This window comes from Dipteris shenzhenensis, chromosome 25, assembly GCF_047967505.1.
Source record: "Dipteris shenzhenensis isolate YYH24624 ecotype China chromosome 25, Dip_SZ_1.0, whole genome shotgun sequence".
Taxonomy (NCBI): domain Eukaryota; kingdom Viridiplantae; phylum Streptophyta; class Polypodiopsida; order Gleicheniales; family Dipteridaceae; genus Dipteris; species Dipteris shenzhenensis.
The window spans coordinates 24,575,572-24,593,818 of record NC_141620.1 but is presented as its reverse complement, the minus strand read 5'-3'; the positions used below and the strand labels follow the sequence as shown (position 1 = coordinate 24,593,818).

At 40.3% G+C, this 18,247-nt stretch overlaps 1 protein-coding gene across 4 annotated transcripts in view; it reads right to left on the bottom strand.

Moving 5' to 3' along the window:
* The window catches only part of LOC147885646 (LRR receptor-like serine/threonine-protein kinase FEI 1), a 29,050-nt gene extending 27,793 nt beyond the window's left edge, over positions 1–1,257 (bottom strand). Inside the window, exons 1-2 of one of the 4 annotated variants that reach the window (XM_087396060.1) lie at positions 1,030–1,256; positions 94–438 (exon numbers count right to left, since the gene is read on the bottom strand). The gene's annotated coding sequence lies outside the window, so the exon portion shown is untranslated. Of the gene's footprint in view, positions 1–93 lie in introns of all 4 variants that reach the window. The other 3 variants (XM_087396061.1, XM_087396062.1, XM_087396059.1) reach the window with 3 other exon arrangements.
* Between the last annotated feature and the right edge of the window lie 16,990 nt (positions 1,258–18,247).

The following is an 18,247-nucleotide window of genomic DNA, read 5'->3' as shown; positions in this document are numbered from 1 at the left end:
ACGGTTCAACAGGGTATAGATGCAAGCGAATGATTTTCTTGCAAATTTCCGGGACCCTGAAGAAACATTCTAAGTCCCGCTTGAGTTCGCTACCTGTAAAAGAAGGCGCACGACAGCCACCTTCATTGAACCGTAGTGGAGCTAGTTGTCGATGACCCATGTGCGTCCAAGATCTGTGTCCACTGACAACGAAAAATAGAAAGCGGTATAAAGCAGGCACCTTACAAGTCCTGGCGCGACGGCTTTGCTATCATTCCCCTGAGGGAAAGTCCGCAACCGATCTAAATCAGTTCGCTAATGAAGGTCGGATTGCACCTGCTGAGCGCCCATACGCATTTGATCACTTCCCAAAACTCCACCTTGACACCGCCGTGAGAGACTCCACAGTCACTTGTAAGGAAATGGCGCTCTCACAAAGGCATCCGAGCACACCTTCTGCTGTCACGTTTCATGCAAAAAGGAACGTCGCTTTGAGAGGGTAATAAAAAAAGAGAAGCTTTGCGCACAAGGGTCTGGCTGATGGTCAGCGGATCCCTTCCCGGCAATGCAGGCCTGGGCGTTCGAAAGCATACGGGGAGCAGGCTTGCTTCCACCGAGAAAAGGAAAAGGGTGAGCTCAGCAGCGGGGCAACGATGATCTTGGAGCAATCCAGAAAAACAAAGTGGTGCTAGTGCAAAGTACGGGGATGCTCCGGGCAAAGTGGAAGCAGCAGAAGAAGGCTACAATACACAAATACGCAGCAGAGCAGGGCTGGGTAGCTGGTCCGTTGAGAAGGGCGGGCAGAAAGGGGATGATGATCAAGGGCAAAGGTGTAAAGCGCAAGATAAGGGGAATGGGAAGTGAGGCGAAGGGCTCTGAGCGCCATTAGAGGTGTACAGAAGGCTTGTCAGGGACGGGTGTATGAACGGGACATTCATCCTGTGTGACAATGAGCCGCCCAACTGGCAAAAAGCAAGATTGGCAGGAGCACAGGTTGCTCGCAACCCAACCCAAAAGATGTAACTTACACCGTAGAGGAGAGAAGATTACCTTTCTGATCAGCTTCTGATCAAGTTGATGAGCTCTCTGTGCACTCTCCGGCGTTGATTTTGTTGCCAAGGAGCGGTTTTGGCCGGTGAAACTGCGAGAGAAATACATAAGCTGTAGTAATACGTTCGAGCACAAAGAATTTGAGTGTTGTTGTTTTTTGGCAGTCGCTGCTGCAAAGCATTTCGTGTTGTTGCTACGGCCAGTGCTGTGTGCTTACTTGCCTTTTTGTGTGTGCGCGTGTGTGTGGTTGTAAACAATCGATGCTATACGTATATATATATATATATATATAAATGTATGGTTTTGCAGTTTTTTGGGGTGCTGGGAAATGTCTGTGCGTGATTTGCTTTTGTGGGGGTGTGAGAGATTATATACAAATTCGATGGGACGCCGTAAAAGGCTTGCTCAAAGTGGAGCTTTTTGGAGACATGTTGACGTTTGGGTGTCGTTGTTCGATGCTACAGCGCGCGGCTGTGTTGCATATGCTGTTGTGTTTGTGAGTGAATTGATGATGATTGATGATGAGATTGAGGGGCTTGTTGGGACGGATGGGCAATGTAGCATTAACTGCTGGATGTCGATATGTGATACCACAATCCTGTGAGCTGAAATGGATAGCAGCAGGCATGTTAGCGAATCGATGCTACAAGGATATGATTGCATATTTGCAAGCTGTGAAATAGCTGTGGTTGTTTGATGCTACAGGAAATGGCTGACAAAAGTTTTAGGATCCTACTTGGCTTTGGAAGAATTGATGAACCAAATGTTGATGTTGATGGAGGAGGACAAACTCAACGGTTATAAGTAATTCAAAGGCTCATTGTTTGATGCTACGGACTGTGATGAGTACTACTGTAGAGAATGCCCACAAGGAATGGGGGACAGAAACAAAAGATGAAGAAGAAAGGGAACTGAACAGGATTGGATGGGCAAAGTAGACTAATAAAGAGGACTGATGAGCTGACTTTGATTTGATTTACAAAAAAAATGGTCAGGCACGGAAAAAATTCGGTCTGCAGGGCAGGCAAGAATTGGGATTGGATTAAATGGAGCCACAAAAAGAATTGGGAACGATGTAAATTGTTGTTGCTTGATGTGTGTGCAAAAATCACAATCGGATTTGATGCGAGTCGGCAGGGGATCATCTCTTTCTTTTCCATCTATCATCTATCTATCTACCACCGCCCATCAAGGTCGCTTGTAGTTGGCAAAATTTTTCAAATTTGGATTACTATTCCGGTGCCAGATTTTTGAAATTTGGATTTTCCTATTCCGAGAAGGATTAGAGTCGCCATAGCTGGGATTCTTCGATTGGATACATCAAATGCCAACTTTTGATTTTATTATTATCTGCTGATGAAGATGAGAGTTGGGGGGAAGCTCCAGCTCCACCCTCCTCAAAATTGAGCTGCTGTACTGTTGTTGCTCGCCATAGCTGGCATTATTCTCGAGCAGTTCAAATTCCACTGACTCTGATTTCTTGTTCGCCATAGCTCATACTGGGTTTTTGATGATTCTTCTCTCACAGGCTACTGGTTTTGATCGTAACTGTGGTAATCAAATGCGGACTTTTGATTCAAATTGGGCAGGATTGCTGGCAAGCCAGATTGTTTTGATTTGATCTCTTTCGCCATAGCTCCTATTCTCACAGCTGGGTTCTGATTCTTCCTGTGAGCTAATCTGGGTTGATTGATTGATTGATTTATGGCTAGTCTAAAATTTACCCAACAGAGGACGAATTGAAACATGATTTCTGTTGGGCTTGGGGGTGGTTGTTGCACCACGTGATTGATGGAAAGAAAGGCGTTGTTGGGTGGTCGGTTGGAAGGGGTTGAGAAAAGTAAACACCCCTTTTTCCCTCTTTTTTCACAGGATCTCCGATTGCTGCCCCCATTGCATCATCTTGTCATGGAGCATTTCCCATGCGGATTTTTTAAGCCTAGTAGCACTTAGGCTGGTTTCACAAACAAGTGCCCACAAGTCCGCGGACTAAACCTTAGCCAATCGAACAACACAAAACTTGAAAATTGAGGATGTCGCATTTCACAAACAGGCGGACATGGCCGTGACATGGCGGGTGACTCATGTCCGTCTATGCATAAATCTTGGGCGGCATGAAGAGTTTGCCCAAGTGCTTGGGCGGACCGAAAAGTTTGGAGGGTCGATGCTTAGTTTCCAAAATTAAGGTAGAATAAGACTTGAACCCAGGGCCACAATCTTCGCACTAGCTAATTTTATCATTGAGATACCACACAATCGATGTAATAGAACGTGCACATATTTACATATGCATCCGCCCTTTGTGAAAGGGAGCGTGAACAACTCCATCTTAATGCTTCTTCCACCACGAACGGTTGCTCCCTCAATTTTCGCGAGCGCCGCGTGTTTGTGAATCCAGCCTTAGCTACGATTCAGGTTTCGCAGGAGAGAAATTCGGTGTTATTTGTGGTCTTCCTTCTCGGAGTGTCTTCCGGCCCACTTCTCTCTCTCTCTCTCTCTCTCTCTCTCTCTCCCTCTCCCTCTCCCTCTCAACTTTCAATTCATCATCTCCCATTGTCTCCACCCTCTTTTTCGTGTCACACATCCAATTCGTCTTCTTTTTCGCTATTTCGGATCTCGAAAATTATTTATTATCATTCACTTGTTTTCTATCTTCTTATTTCTTAAAATTTTGAAAGGGGCTTTTTTTGGTTCACACACACTACAAGGGGTGAACCACCCTCTGTGCTAACAAACAACAAAGAAGCTTCCCCAGGGAAGCAAACACTAGCAACCAGCTCCAGTGGGCAAACACCCAAACTACCTGAATGGCGTTACACATTTTCATTTTATTTTCCCACACACACACATGATGAAATAGAGGGGCAATGGGGCATCGGCAAGGGGATGGAGGGGGAGGGCAACGCGGGGGGGGTAACATAACCCAAGTAGGTACATCACTTGGTTGGGTCATCTCCCTATGGGAATTTTAACACAAGCGGCTCCTCAAGGGGGCCAACACCCTTCATCGTTCAGCTCATAGATGGCCATGTGTGTGTGTGTGTGGACCTGTGTGAGTGTGTTGGGGTGGGGGCAAGCCCAACTCAACTACCGCTTCCCTTCACATGTTGATTGTTTGCCCTTAGCAATTGTAGGTGCACTAAATTCACCACAACAAAAATGCACAAACCTCGCCCCCCCTTCGATCTCACCTCTATCTCCCTAGTCACTTGACCTTCGCTTGTTTTTAAGATGTTCCCCTTTCACCATTTCACAAAAGGAAATCTTAAAAGTTCCTTTTTTTGTGTTTTCCAAAGTGACTCACAAAAAGACCAACATCGTCATTCACCAAGTCAAGTTTCAAGCATGATCCCCCCCTCTCCTTAGAGCCTTCCCCACAAGGGAATCAACGAGCATAGATCATGCCTCTAGGTGTTCCAATTAGGATGGCATTCCACCTCTCCCACAAGGAAGCAGTGTGACTTAATCTCAACCATCCACATTGAGTTCTTGAAATAGGACACGTCAATTGAATTAAGCATTGCATAAGCTAGCCAAGGGGTTCATTATGGCAATCTAAATGTGTAGAAATCTACAAAATGAAACAGCAAAAGTCCATAGTCTACTACCCTAGGAACATTTACATGTCTAGACAAGTTCATGCACACCCAAATGAGGGCTTAATCAACCTATTTAAGGTGCATAAGAACCACTTAGAAGTTCAAAGGCCATCATGTTGCATGCAATGGAGTGCATACCTACTTGTAAGTAGAGTAGACGGTCGTTGTCCTTTTTGTGATGGCTGATCCTTAGTTCCTTTGTCTTGAACAAGCCTACTTCTTGCTAGAGTTCCCAAGGTCGTTAGGCCTTTAGCTCCTAGAGAGATATAGGCAATGTTCTCTAGCACCAATGTCTTAGGTTCAAGTCTTTAGGGCACATCTTAACAAAACTTGATTGCAATTCTAACAAGAACCATGGGAGTTCTTAGGAACCTTTTCAATGCTTCTTAGGAGATAACTACTTCCACATCCACATAGAGCGGGTGTATGGGCGATGGTAAGTTGTGCTGGCATGAATATTGATTTTCTTCTTTGGCCCCAAAAAAAAAAGTCACTTTGGCTGCAACACCTCTCCCAACCCCCCCATGTCTTGGAGTTCTTTTAGGGGCAAAAGACCAAGAATTAAATTGCTTGAGACTATGTGGACAATCTAAAATTTTCCCATCATTTAAATATTTATGAGGGTGTAGGTTGATTAATGTAGCATAATAGCAATTTGTTGAGCTAGATGCATAGCGTCAATCGTCTTTGCCTAGATGTTTAAAAAGTTAAACTCTATGTGTGGGATGATAAACCTTCTTGACATTCTAGTTGAACTCTCATGTTATGTGCAATTAGATGCATCTAAGTTACCATTCATAAATATTGGCATTTGTCAAACCAACTCATATGAGGAAACGAGGCCTCTTGCACACCCAAGATAGCATGACCCGAAAAAAAAATTATCCCTCTATATTCTCATGAACTTCCAAAGTGCTTCACTATTGACAATTATGGTCAAGCAAAACGCATCCTTTTATGCTCTTTGCAAAGATATGAATGGTAGAATGTTACATGGTGCAATATGATCTACTATGTGCACCTTTGTTTGAGCTATAAGCCATATCAAAACAAAGTAGTGAAGTGCACACAGATAGGATATGCCCATACTATTATTGAGAAATGTGAGGATTTATAAGAGCCTTATTGAATTTTATATCTTTCTCTAAAAAAAGGGAACATGCTAACCCATCTCATTTTGCTCCCGCATGCTTCCTTACTATAATTGTGAACTCTAGTAAAATCAATGTACCAAAAAACTCCATCACACTCGATGCATCCATATATGTGCCACCAATCTCAAATATGTGGTCATCACAAATAGTACAACAATTTATTGATGTTACATTTTAATCACCAACCAAAGTATGCTTATGTGATGTGCATGGAGATTAGTTCAAGGTATATAACTATAACCCAACAAGGAGATCCAACATTCATCCTAAGCGCTCACTTGGTTCACTACCCATTGAACAAGGTAAAAGTGCATTTAAGACTATACTTCTAGAGGAATACAACTACAACCCAACAAAGAGATCTATCACTATCTTAAGCGTTCACTTTATTGATTATCCCTTGAATAAACAAGGCATTGGAAAAAAATGCACAAAAAAATGTGTCTTGTTTTTTAAATGCATGGATAAGCCTTATAAGGTTCTTTATAGCGTCTTATTACTGACCAAATTTGAAACAAGGAACATCTTTTGACATTATTTAATAATCATAATTTATTTGCATTACTCTTGTATGCCTTGTGTTTACTCATGTATATAAGGGATATAAGCATCTATCATAATATTATTCTAGTGGAAGTCATCGATCTACCACTTGGTAAGGCACAATATGGTGCTCGGTTCCCCATTGAATATTTTAAAGACGTCCATTATAATATTGATATAAGGGATATAAGCATCCATCATAGTATTGATTTTGCTGGAAGTCATAGATGTAGCTACCTCTTTGCAAGCAATGTGGTGGTCGGGTTCCCCATCGAATATTATAAAAGACAAACACCTAATGGATAAAAAGCTTAAAAGGTGAGCAATTTCTTTTTTTTCTATTCCACTAGTGCACTCAAATCAAAACAAATCCCAAGTTATTCCATTGTACATCCTCACATGCTTTTGAAATTGATACATGCATGTATGTTAGACCTCTACTTGGATATTGAAGTTGATGCCTAAACCAACCTCCTTCCACCTCTTGTAAGCTAGCTTAAGACCTATAGGCTCAAAGTTTGAGCACTTTTCCAACCTCATCCTCTCTTTAGTCATAAAATATTCAAAATGGAGTTTGAGCATCCCTTTGGTATAAGAGTCTTTCTAAGCATATGTATCACTAAGATGGTCAAGCTACCGATACCCTTTAGGCACCTTATGCAAATTATATCGGTGCCTATACCCTTTAAGTAGATTGTATGGCTAAGATGGTCTAGCTACTTATACCCTTTACGCCTTATGCAAATTATATAGGTACGATAGGAACTTGCACTTCTTTTTGTTGCCTCTATATTTTTATGGTACATGTTTTCCTATGGATGCCAACCAAACATATTACTTGTATCAACACTATATGTTTTATATTGAAAGGTTCTTAAAATTGTGGCATATTATATTCAATGTCTACATGGCTACTGCTGTAAGTTACATTCTTGTGTTTGAAACTACATCACTACATCTCATAGGTAATCAAACTCTCAAACTTTATGTCGATTGAATAGTGTTTAAAATGTACAATAAATTTAAGCAATGGAACGTGCCTCTTGCTACTCAATTTGGTACCCCCACAAAAGTAGTCAAATGCATGTCACATATGCTTGCATAAAGTCATATGAAATAGAATGTTTACCCATTAAAGAAGTTTTAAAATACCTATAAGCTTAATTGAATATGTGTACATTACTAGGGGCCAATGTGAAAATAAGCAATTAATTTTTTGTGTAAGTATTCTTTATAGGTATGAAATTTTTTATGTATTGAACAATACTTCAAGATTTTCACATTATCTAACAATATTTCATGACTTCAAAATTTAACAATACTTATTTTTAAAGGCATTGATATAAGGGGGGGAAATGTTTAGGATCAGAATGGACTTTTGATTGAGGAGTTAAAATATACTCTTTCCAAAGGTAGTCTGACATGAAACCACAAACCTTTGCACAAAAGCTTGATTGATCTCTATCAAACATTTTTATATGGAAATCAATGAGTCTATTTCATTATATGACAAACCTTTTGGACATATATCAAGTTAATTACTAGTAAAATTTCTTAAAAGCGTAAGTTTATCCACTCTGACAAGTATAGATGTAGAAAGATATTAGCAAAGGAAAGGTTCATTTTTGCCAAAATACTAGGGATGTATTGTTTTCTTACAGATGTGTCTATATGTCCAATAAGTATTATCATACATAGAAGTCTTGGGAGCCTACACATGCCCCTTAAGATAGCAAATTTCCAATGTATTCTTATCTTTCAAGGTGGAATTATGTATCGACTAGCAACACAAATTGATGATGTGTGAGCGGACATGTGTTTGCCTGACATCAAGGTCATACTCAAAGGCAAAACTTCATTCATTCCTCATCCTTGCTACCTATTGTTCTCTCTTCTTCATTATATGCCAAGGATTCTTACCCTTTACTCCCTCATGGGTGAGTATTGCTTATGTAGGGTTGTTCTTCCCCCCCTCTGAGTTGTGTTTCTTAGAGGGTTGTTTTTCCCCTTTGAGCTATCTTTCTCATCTATGGATGAGTTTAGGGGACATTTGCTCCTTCATTTATCCTCCTCGGGGGGAATTCTCAGTCCAAGGTCGTCTTTTGCCTTTGTGTATTTCTTAAGAGCAAACATTCTTAAACTCTAATTTACAACTTAGGCCTCCTCATGGGTGATCTGTGGTGAGAAGTTTCCTTCCTCGTTTGAATTTTATTCTAGCCATGTAAACTTCTAATTTTCTAATCACCTAAGCTCTTTTGGAGTCTTTTCTTGGTCATTCTTCATGAGGCTCTTACATCCTCAACGAGCCTAGACCTTCAATCGACAAGTCATGAGTTGACTTTATAGAGAGTAGAAAATGGGGCACTTCACCTTTGACTAGATCTCACAGGTCACATACAGATGATCGTGCTTTAGGAGATAGCCATCCTTGACAAAGTACTGGTGCCTTTTACAAAGCCTCTTTGGGCTTACTTTATCCAAAATGAATCACGTCCCATTCTTTTTTTAAAGCCACTTTGGATTTGCTTTGTCCAAAAATGTTTATGATATCAATGGAATACAAAATTGTCATCACCTCTACAGTAGATAGATTGGGATCATTGGTCCATTCTACATTCACATAATGGGTTGATAGACTGATTGTTGACACTATTTTGGCCAATAATCTTGCAAAAATTCTTGAAATTTTGGAAATTCATAGCACATCTATAACTTTGATCTTGCAAGCCCTAGAACCATAGTATTCTATCTTTGGAAGGACCATAGCCTTTGATCTTGAAGTCCTAGCACAAGGATTGACAAATGTTGATGTCTTTAACCACCACTTGGAGACTAGGGGAAATCCATAGAGAACGTGAATTATTCATATGATTGTTGCCTTTACTTAGGTGGGTGGGGCTGGTGGGAAGTAAGGCATGACATTACTAGCCAATGGAGGTTACTGTAGGTAAGCCACACTTCTAATGCAATGGAGTATGTATGAAGTGGATCTAGTGAGTCTGACTTATTTGTGACTTGAATGACATTCTTCATCCTTGTTACATTTGATTCCCAAGTACTTCCACTATGAAAATTCCCAATGCTAGCATACGTCCTAGTAACAAACCAAAGTTACAATTAAGTTCAGCATTCTAACAATGCCATATTTGTACAGGATGAGACATTCGGTTCTTACCTTTATAGTGCATTGCTAAAACTTATACAGCATTGCAATGGTAGACTAACAATGAATACAATGCCAAAGAGGGATTCTATTTCAACACACACACACACACACACACACACACATGTATGTATATATGTCTATACGTATGCATGTGTGTATATATTAATGTATCACATGTGTGTGTGTACATATGTATGTATGTATGCGTGTATATATTAATGTATCACATGTGTGTGTGTGTGTGTGTGTGTTTGTGTGTGTCATGTGATACTTTAATATATACATACATACATACATGTGTGTTTTGTATGTATGTATGTATATATTAATGTGTCACATGTGTATGTGTGTGTGCATGTGCACATGCGTGCGTGAGTGTATGTGTGTGCATATGTATGTATGTATGTTTGAACACAAACACACACATGTGCATGCACGCATGCGTGAGCGCATCCACACATGTGTTGATTATAGAGATCTTTTTTATCAATACATATATGAGAATCTTTATGGAGCGCATGGGTACCAATGTATACAAATATTTGATAAAAGATACAATGCATATGGTTTTAGGTCTTCAACTCATTGTTGCTATGTTTTCTCTCATAACACATATATGGGGAATTGCAAATGTCTCTATACTACCATGCATAAACACTATAGATAAATTTGTGTGGCTATTAAAAAATGGAGACACTTCCATTGGACTAATGGGTGTGACTAAGGTATGTAGCCATAGAAAATGCTTTAGACGTATGGGGCATTAAAAAAGCTGCAAAATTTGGCTGCTTGGATTAATGGTTACGTGAAATTTCATGGTCTGGAGTAGGTCTTCAATTTAGTGGGTTAGAGTTTTCCTTTATAAACAAGGGTTGCTTGCCCTTCATCTTCATCGGCTTGAAATCCTACCTGTTTAACTCTTTTCTCCTTGCCTAACATCTACATCTAATCACCTCACATGGAAAACATGTATGCAACTATGCTTGAGCCCTAGCATTCCTATTCTATTGTTCCCTGAGGTATTACTTGACTATACATTGTCTTACAATCTTGTCCTTGTAGTTTTTATTGCTTGCAAGCATCATAGTTATCAAAATGATTTTTCTTGGCTATTATATGCTTGGGAATGGAGATACTCAACAAGCTATCTCCCATGATGTTAACATGGTAGAAGTCAACTACGAGAGAAATCTATACAAGCAATAAATCTGCAAATACTAGATAAAACGTTGCACTTGTTGGGTAAGTCTCCTACCTTGATTTGGCATGGATGGCATATTGATTCATTGGTATGCAGATTTTAAATGTAAGGTGATGCTTAGAGCATGGAGTTAATCAGCGAGATATCTCCCTTATGATGGAAAAGTATTTCTCGATACATTGCTATAAGATCACTTTTTGTGGAAGAACTTCAGCTTATTGCTACAATCATCAGATTTGCAAGTCTTGGTTATAGACATTGTACTTGCTGGTTCACATCGAGTTAAAAGTGGATTGGTAGCTTTAAGTGAGAGTAGATTTTAGTGTAGTTTTCCACTTTTCCATAATATGTGCAGCAGTTGTCAGATTATCAGCATAGAAGATAAATATCAGGACTGATTTACAACTACTTGGTTACCTAATCACATTACATTGGTTATAGATGTTTTGATATAAGGTTTTTGATTTCTTGTAGCATCTTTTTCTAATAGCATAATGTTACCTACATAAGGGTAATCATGACTTATGTATATTGGTCTTTGGGTAACTTCACATAATGTTACCTACACAAGGGTAATCATGACTTACATATATTGGTCTTTGGGTAACTTTACCAAAAAGGATGCATATGATTTTAGTTGGATTGTTAAAGGAATTTTCTTGCATACCACTAAATTTTTAGAAGTATGAGAAATGCCACTACACTTGTGTATACTTAAAATTAATTTTCATGTGCCTAAGGAAGTATAGACGTTCTTCCTTTAGATATGATATTGTGAGGCAAATGAAACAAGCATGTAATTGCCTTAGGATATGCCGGTGGCTAAGGTTTTCTAAAATTGACTTTTCTTTATGCATTGTATATTTCATTAAATAACTCTATAATTAGTACCCCAGTGTGCTTATATCCCTTACATGATTATCAATGTCAAGATCTTTTCTTTGAAGTATATAGTCCCACAAATGAAGGTCTCTTGCTCTAATAGGCCTTTGTTGTGGATGTATGCATGTGACTAGAGCTCCTTCAATATTATCATGTGTAAAGATTGTCATATTGTAAACCCTAGTTATTTGATAGCTTGCTCCATCTCAATGTTCTTCTATCTTGTTAATGATATCCATCCTCTTATGTAGAATGCTGATATAGTTATATTTTTCTTATGAAAGTTAAAATTTGGGTATGCCATTAGTCTTATAGAACACATATGTCTGGTGGGATGGAGAAGGGAGATGCCTTTTATCTCATCTAGTGCTGTCCACAACATAACCCTCTTTTTCATCTTATTGTCCACATATAGGACTCTATTTGGCATGGTTATCTCATCAACATTGGATACAATGATAAGCTACTAGCATTTGCCCTATCCATATAGGCTTGCTATCATTATGCATATGGACATTCACAGGTTCATCGAAAATTTTGATGGTGATTTGCTAGCCAATGATTGTGTGTGCCAAGAACTATTACTATCCATATAGGCTTGCTATTATTATGCATATGGGTATTCACAAGTTCGGTCAAAAATTTTGATGGTGATTTTGCTAGCCAATGATTGTGTGCACCAAGAACTATTACTCATTCAACTCAGTGTATCAGATTGGTATAGGATTTGGAAACTTTCCATACATACGCCTGATAGAGCACTCTCTATGGTTTATAAAACTCTAAACTCTACTTGAGAAGATTGTGAATATTGACTATTTATAGTATGAGAATTATAGAAAAGAATTTGACGGCATTGTGAAAACTTTCTACAGATTGCACAATGCAAAATATTCCCACTTGAGAGGGAAACACTGGCAAAAAATGAAATGCAACCATTTCTCATTTTAGCAATCAAGTGCATTCCCTAATTCCTTATGATACTTTGTCCTATACTAAAAAGGAAGTGATCTAGGTCTTCCCTACTCCTAGAGACACATCTAGTGGAGGTAACAAGGAGGTTAGTGCTAACCCTTTCATCCCAAGGAGGATCCTTGAAGGGGCTATCTCATTTCAAGTTGATCACAAACTTTGGATAATGAATGATCTTAGTATTGTAGCACCTATCACATTTGAAATGTGGGGGGGTATTGGGTGGCATTACTGAGGATGCCACCCTAAAACTCTTGTTATAGAAGCAAGGCCAACACATGTGGATAATGTTATCCTTTTAGGATTATTTACTCTTGGGGACATCTACAGCCCAAAGTTCATGTGTTTTGCAATCATAAGATACTACTGCCACCCAAGAAGGTCCTTGACATTTGGAATTCCATGTGACCTTACTTGAAATGCAATTGTGCATTAGTTGGTGCCTTCTATCCTAATAAATTACCATGGTTTGATCATGTTATATGGTATATCCTTAAGCATGTTAATAGCTTTATGCAAGGCGACACATTGCAGCAGTTAAGATGTATTCATTTTTGCAATCATGCTCTTTCTTTTTTAATTATTTTGTCAGACAAGCTATGATATTTTCATGCTACAAGGAGATAGTCATAGAGCATTGAAAGTTCAAGATCCTAAAGTTGAGTTATTTATTGGCCTTAATGGATGAGAGGTTAACTTCATGATCAAATCGATCAACCCCTCAAAAGCTGGACTTGCAAAGGAAAGAGCATATAAGTCTACAAAGATTGGTAGTACCTCCACCAATGTGGTGGTAAATGGAATAACATTCCTAGGAGAGGTGGTCTCAGACCCCATACCACTGGTAGAGGCAACGGATAGAGGATGGTGGATTCACATGCAGTCACTACTTAGAGGGACAAAGACGCCAATTATTGGACTATCTTCCCCCTCCCATTGATTAGTTTGAGGGGATAGAAGATATGAAGATGCACGTGAGCCTCAACATGGGGACTCACAAAATCATCAATACAACAATGATGGTAGCAATAGGTCTTCACATGTTACTCTAATTGAGGATGATAACCCTATTAAGCAGGTGCTTTTTTTATGCTTTTAGGTTATAAGAACCATTACTCATTTAGAGCATGGGCAGTTTTGCTTAAAGAGCACTCGGGTTGATAGCTATACCTATATTATTCATGTCCTTTTTAATAACCCCGTTTTGGAGGGTATTGATTATTTTTCCATCATGCAAGTTGTGAATGTAGTCTTCAGGTTGATATGGATTTCCTTTAATGCAAGTTCCATAAAAACTTAAATAATGTTACATATGCACCAAAAGAGATGTTTTATGAGGACATTGGTATGCAGTGTATGTGCCATGATTTTTGAAAGTTTGAGATGTTAAATGGGGACATGTTGTTACATGTGATCTTGATAGTGTTGATTATATCCCTTTAAAAGTAGAACTTGGTAAAGGGCTCAACCACATCCCCTGCAAAAAGCCTTGCATTAAAGGGGCAATGATGCACTTGAGTGTGGGGTGATGTATGACATATACTTGGGGACTTCACCCATGAGCTCATTTTTTATCTTTTGGGATGTTTACTTATGGGTGGTTGAATAGAAAATTTATTGCATTGCCACCTCCCAGAATAAGTAGATACAAAACTTGGGAGGAATGGCACATTGTTACGACGAGCATTCCACTCGAGGGAGGATATGGCCTTATTAGTGTGATGGAATGGGTAATATAGGCAACTGTTAGAACTTCAAAGAAGAAATTTATAGCCTTCAAATACATACCATCTTTTCCCATCCTCAGTTAATGGAATGTATATAACACATATTAGAGAGATGTGTTTTGATATGAATAAGGTTAGTGAAATAAATTCTTGGCTCATCTCCAACATGATTATATACTTTAACAATTTCACTTGGAGACACGCTACAGGGATTCCCATGGGTCTATCATGCCCCCCATTTGGTGTGACTTGTACCTTTTCTATTTTGAATACAATTTCTATATCAAGCTGGCAAGACTTGAGAAATGGCACATCCTCAAGTGTTTCCATGGCTCTAGTCAGTACATTAATGATATATGTTTGATTGATGTACCTAGTCCAATGATCTTTTTTATTGAAGGGGAACTATCTATTCACCGCATCCATTTTGCCAAAATCTCTGTAGACATTATCTGCTTGTGTCAACTTGAAAATGGATGCATACTTGGTACAAGTGCAAAATTTCTAAACATGGAAATAGTAGTGACTTCTGTGATGGATAGATTGTTTAATATTAGCAAATATGATAAGAGGGAATTTATACTATTTGAGGTCACTGGGTACATTGTTAACAACCATAGCTTGTAGGCTTAGTAGAGTTCTAGAATGCATGGTAATGAGTGATTAGGCTTCATGATTTACTTTAACAGCCACAGCCATGGAGCATAGTTAAGGGCCATATGGGTTATGAGCCCCAAAATGGCTCAACATCGACCTCGCCATCTGGGTTTTGAGCCTCAAATGGATTAGGACAAAGGTAGGTGCAGGGACCCCATCCAGATTGGCGAGGTTAACATAAACTCTATTTGGGATCATGGTAGGACGGGAGTTGAGGATGATCTCCCAGATGCTCCCCTATTCCTCATTGACATCATTCCTGAATGGGCAGCTCAAGAGGGTTGAAAGCCCTTAAGAGGGACAGATCCTGCATACTCATCAAGGATGCAGTGCCATGTCAGTTAATTTTGCAGGCTAGCTATACCACATGGGCAAGGATGGCATCATGCACAGATGCATGTGTGAGCACAAATACATCGACGTGCTCAAAGAAGCACATTCCAAAATAGCAAGCGGCCATGCTGATGTTATAGCACGTAAAGTGCTATAGGTTGGCCTTTGGTGGTCGACTCTCTTTGAAGATGTAGCTAAGTTTATCAAGTGATGTGACCCTTGCCACAATGAGAGCAAATCCCACATAAAGCGGACATGATGTCCCTAATGGGAATATTAACCAATCAACCCTTTGAGAAATGGGACATAAACTTTATTAGATTGATAAGCCCAATGGCTGAAGGAACATGGGCTAGATACATTATTTTGGTCATAGGTTATTTCACCAAATGGGTGGAAGGGAGAGCCACAAGAAAAGCTGGTGTGCAATCCACCGCTTATGCGAGCAAGTCATCGCACGGTTCAAGTATCCCTCAGTATTGGTCAGTGACTGAGGAGCTCATTTCCTCAATGAAACTATATTGATCGTGACTATTGAATTCATGATCATAGATAGAAAGTCAACGCATACTACCCCAAGGCAAACGCTTGGCTGAGAGCTCGAACAAAATGTGCTATAGGATTATAACTTGCACGGTTGAAGCCAGTCGTACCGACTAGGAGCACAAGCTCATTACAGCCTTATGGGCCTCTTTACTTACATATGCTCGAAGCATATCCTCAATGATCTGGTTGACCCTTTCAGTTTGACCATCACTCTATGGATGATCCGGGGTGCTCATATTCAATGAAGTTTCTAACCTCTTAAACACAACCCTCCAAAAATGGCTGTTAAATTTGCCATCCCGGTCACTAACAATACTGGCTAGTAGCCCATACAGCCTAGCCTTTTTGGGTGGAAGCAGTTATGCCAATGGAATATGTAGTGCCTAGCCTCCGTATCAGTCAAGGAAAGGCTCATAGAGAATGCCTTGGTGGAGCACTTAATTGATCTTGAATGGCTAGACGAGACAAGATTGCTTGCAGCCTATTGCCTCTGGGTGGAGAAGGCACGGTGAAAAAAATGGTTCATCTGCAATTTTCAAAAACAAGGGCTTTGAGGAAGGAGATCTCACAATCCTCTATAGTATCCGCAACACAAGCATAAGCTTAAATATAGGGGCATGGGTCCCTACTGTGTGGTGGAGATTACTTTGCAAGAGGCATGTTGAATAGCTACCCTGGACGGAGTAGAAATGGATGGCTACCTCAACGGGAGTAAATTGAAAAGATACTACTGCCCCCTCACCCTGTAGACCCTCCAGGCCATCCATAGGGAAAAGGAGCTGAAGACCGAGGTGGCCTGAATGAAACGTCACGTCCTCAAAGGAGCCAAGGCATGTAATGCCAAGATCAAAGAACATAAGCAAATGACCTTGCTTAAGGCAACACTAGAACATCTAGGACTGATTGATGAACTAACAGTAGATCTAGCTAGGATGAATGTCTGATTGTAGGGTCTGAGCTTACACATCTAGACACTCCTGGATCTGGGAGCGAGCCATAACTTCATCTCCTGCGAAGTATGCAAAACGCTGCAAGTACCCCTAAACCTTACTATGGCTTTAGTCTGCGCCATCAACAGTCAACTCTTAAGCACATTAGGGTATGTAGACTTGAAACCAATGGTTGTTTGCCAAGAAGTAGAGATTTGTTTTTATGTTCTCCCCACATAGGCAACCGATGAATAGATGATATTGGGAAGGACTTGGTGCTATGCTATGAATTGCCAAATTGACTGGAGGGCTAGAATATCATCTCTCATGAATGGGGGGAGGATTGAAGTAATTCGGCTTTGTGAATAACATTCCACTTCCCCCATAGTACCACCACTCGCTAGAGGCAAGGGAACTTTAATTGAAGGCGATTCTTGGGCCCTAGCAACCTCCAACACTCTTGTCCTTGACCCATAGAAGGAAGTCCATACTCGAAAAGTACAAAGTCCTAATCATAGTGATAGCAGAGTTGCACCGCAAGCTACTCTGCCACCCCTACCACCCACCTAGAAATGCCATGAACAATAGGTGCAGAAGCTGTTCTCTGTGCTCAACACCAGTTCAACACGCCAGTTCAACAGTAGTCGACGGCAAGAAAGGACCAAATTATGGAAAGGGCCTCCAATCCCCTCTTGGCCTACACCCACATGGACAACCCCCTCTAAGAGAAGAACTCAACGTCGCCAATTGCCTTGACTACTAGGACTGAATCCACCACTCCAAGCATAGCAGCCCCACAATTGTGCGTCACCACAAAGCTCTTGGAAGCCTAGGGCTATTACCAAGGTAAGCAGGCCACTTGGGTCCAAAAACTTCTAACAGCACCAAATACATGATCCCAACTCACTAGGGTTCAGAAGGTAGTAACACAAGAAAATGTGTGAACCTTGAATGCAGTTCCACAAGAACCTACCCTCGAGCCCGTCATGACGGATAGGCCACTAAGCCCCCTAAGTGTCATGATTCCACATATAGTGCAACTCAATGAGAAGGTCACCTAGTTCATTGAGGAAGCAACACAAGAACCAGCCCCTAGAAAGGGGGTAGTTACACAAGAACCTTCCTCTAGGCTCGTTTGCATGCCATCAAAGGACATCTTACTCACTAGAGCACCCATAGTGCTACTCGGGCATAAACCGCCTACTATAGCAAGGGTCACAGTACCACAAGAACCTATTTCCACATCGGTTATAGCCACACAAGAACTCGCATACCCTACCTCAAAAGAGTTTCATAAGAGTGAATGCCACAATGCCACTATACCCCTGACAACCAGGATGAGGCACAAACTCAACATGTGCTCTTCTTGGTTGATGACATGGTATGTGGTTGCTCGACATTCGTCTCCATTGCATTCCACATAATCATCAAGTCTAGGTGTAGGTGAGTTTGTACGGTAGTCATATCACCACCATGCACCTACAGCTCACAAGTCCTTGGTATGCGAAT